Source organism: Prunus avium, chromosome 3 (assembly GCF_965620075.1).
Source record: "Prunus avium chromosome 3, drPruAviu1.hap1.1, whole genome shotgun sequence".
Taxonomy (NCBI): Eukaryota; Viridiplantae; Streptophyta; class Magnoliopsida; order Rosales; family Rosaceae; genus Prunus; species Prunus avium.
The window spans coordinates 17,383,308-17,386,441 of NC_142286.1; the positions used below are offsets into that span (position 1 = coordinate 17,383,308).

The 3,134-nt window shown below is 39.3% G+C and overlaps 1 non-coding gene across 1 annotated transcript; it reads left to right on the forward strand.

Moving 5' to 3' along the window:
• The first annotated feature begins 962 nt into the window (after window positions 1–962).
• On the forward strand, window positions 963–1,069 carry LOC148295707 (small nucleolar RNA R71). Its single transcript, XR_015834981.1, has one exon. It is a non-coding gene; the product is annotated as a small nucleolar RNA R71 (small nucleolar RNA).
• Window positions 1,070–3,134: the final 2,065 nt, after the last annotated feature.

The window sequence follows — 3,134 nt, forward strand, 5'->3', positions numbered from 1 at the left end:
ATGGAATCGGTGGAACATATGGAGCGGGTGGCACGTATCTATCTTCTTGAAGATGTGGTGGCACAAATTTGTCATCTCTCTTATGCAATTGGAATTGTTTGGATTCCTGAGAATCTGAATTGGCATTAGGAGCAGATTGAGAAGTTTTGAGATGTTCCCCTTCTGTAGCCGTGGTCTCCTCCTCTTCATCTTCTACAATCACAACATCATTTGAAAGATTAGAATCAACTTTACTATCAATGATCTTACCTGATCTGAGCACATGAATGGCCTTGGCTTCTTGGTTCTTTGGATTGATCTCGGTTTGGCTTGGCCATTTCCCAGGTGCTCTTTGAGTTATTTCAGCAGCTAATTGGCCTATTTGAACTTCCAATTTGGCAATGGTAGCTTGTGTAGTTTGCTGGAAATTGGATTGGTTGATTGCCATCTGCTTAACTATATCCTCCAATGATGATGTTTGTTGTGGCTTTTGGAATGAAGGGGGATTGGCTTGATTCTGAGTATTCCTCCATGAAAAGTTTGGATGATTCCTCCAACCTGGATTATAACTTTGAGAGTATGGATCATTTCTTGGACCTTGGTTGTAGGAATTTACCAACTTAGCTTGCTCTTGCACAAATTCTGGATATCCAGCCCCAAGTGGACAAGCTATGGTAGCATGGTCAGGAGTTTCGCAAATACTACACACTTCCTTCGGAGGGCTTCTTGAGTTTAATGCAAGAAGAGCATCTAGCTTTTGTTCCAGTTTTGAAATCTGCACACTAGAAGCATCATTAGAACCACTAATAACACGTTTACCTCTTGTATCCGTATGTTGGGTCTCCATTGCTATCTCCTCAAAGAGTTCGTATGTTTCTTCTGGAGTTTTGGTTTTAAAAGAACCACCTGCAAAATTGGTGACTATATTATGACTAGAAGGGGTTAGTCCTTTATAAAACATACGCATTTGAAGCTTCAATGGAATCCCATGATGAGGACATTGGTTGAGCAGCCCATTGAATCTCTCCCATGCTTCACAAAACGATTCATCATCTTGCTGTGCAAATAACAAGATCTTATCCCTAAGCATGTCGGTCTTTTGCGTGGAGAAGTATTTCTCCAAGAACTTCTTTTGAATGGCAGCCCATGTAGTGAGTGAACCAGGCTTCAAAGAATTCAACCAATATTTCGCCTTATCCTTCAAAGTGTATGGAAACACTCTCATTCGAAGTTGATCTTCTGTCACACCTGTCAAGGGAAAAGAACTCACAACATTAAAAATATCCTTTATATGAGTTAATGGATCTTCATTAGGTAAACCATAAAAGGAAGGCAGCATATTAAGATGAGAAGATTTAAGCTCATAATTTCGAGCTACAGTGGGCAGCAAAATGCTTGAAGGAGATGCTGGAATTGTTGGGATATCAAGTTCTCCCATGAACTCATTGGCAGCCATCTCTTCTTCTTCTTCTTCTTGGTCTGAACTTGCTTCCGAATTTGAAGGTGAAGAACCAGGAAGTTCAGTGTGGAGAGCAATACTTGTAAATGTGGCAAGAGCTTGCTCTTTTGCAGTTGACAACTCTCTTTCTAGACGATTATGAACTTCAGAGATCACCCGGTTGGGTTGCAACGATGGTCCTGCGTTCAAAGATCTGGAGCGTTGGAACGAAGACCTCACTTGTTCAAGGAACGGTCTTTTAGACATAAACTACCTGAAACAGAAAATTAGATTAATTAGAAACACTAAAAAGAATAGGGTAACCTTGGGCACATAACCAGGGAAGAACTTTCGTTCAGTCCCCGGCAACGGCGCCAAAATTTGTTGTTAATTATTATGTTAACTCGCAATTGTACGGGGCAATTAGTAGTATAGCAAGACAAGTACGAGGTCGTACCCACGAAGACTGAGAAGTTCAAATTAGTTATGTACGTAGATTACCGAATTCAAGAAGTTAGGAAGTTAAGTCTAAAACAGAAATTAAAGTGAGAGTGATTGTGATTGTGAAAGGAAGTGAGCAAACTGAAATTGCAAATGAAAGCAAATAAACAAGTGTAACAAAGAGTGGTTTTAAGAGTTGGAAAACAGATTTGGAGACTAGGGCATTCGAATCACCATAACAATTCAATTCTGGGTTATATGGAGTCAAGTAACAAGTCTAATTCAAATTCAAAGATTGATTCTAGCTAAAGTATGATTAGGCCATGGTGTTTGGTCCTAACCTTGTGTTCCTAATTTCCTAATTTGATCATTTGTTGTCTAACCTAAAATTAAGCATTAGGAACCCATTAAGCATAGAAGAACAATTTAAACAACCAAGCATGTATCTAATCCCTGTTGTCGAATGTCCATACATACTCTTCCTATTCATAGTTCAATTCGAATTAAAGCATGGTGTCTACTCTTAATTCAAACCAATATAGTTAACAAACAAGTTCTAATGGTGATCAATCATTCAAACAAGCATGTTAACTTATAAGCATAATGAATAAGAACATGAATCATGAATCAAACTTGAAACTCCAAACTTATAAACCCAGAATATTCATGTTAGGTTACATCGAAGCCCTAGTTATGGATTTAGCTACTCATAATGGAAAAGAAACTAAAATAGAAATGGGAAAACATAATGAATGCCATAAGAGTAGAAAAACCCTTTTCTGAAGTTCTTGTAGTGTCCAATGCTTCTCCAAGAGCTTCTCCACGTCTAGAAGGATGTATGAAGGATATGGAGGTGATTTGAGATGAGCTTGAGTGAGTGGTGATGGCTGAGAAAGAGGAAATTCGTAGGGAAATGGAAGGGAGGTTTTCTGGAGCTGTTTTGGTGATTTTGGGGCAGTTTAGAGTATTGGGTTGATTGCTTGAGTGTTTGGGGTTGTGGGAATGTATGAGGATGATTTCTGGATGATGGAAGTGTGGAGGATGGCTGAAGTGAATTTTGTAGCTTGAAGACTCCTCTATTTATAGGGCTAAGAGGGAGGAACATCATGATGAAATCCAACACCACCATTCCTCATTTAATACAACCCATAACTCCCACTTCATCTTGTCTATGTTAGTGTGGTTGGAATCAATCCCATCCCATACTTCTTTTGCTGCACCTCAAGCTTTCTTCACATGGGATCAAAGGTGATCAATTGTGGCTGCCTTTTGCTGC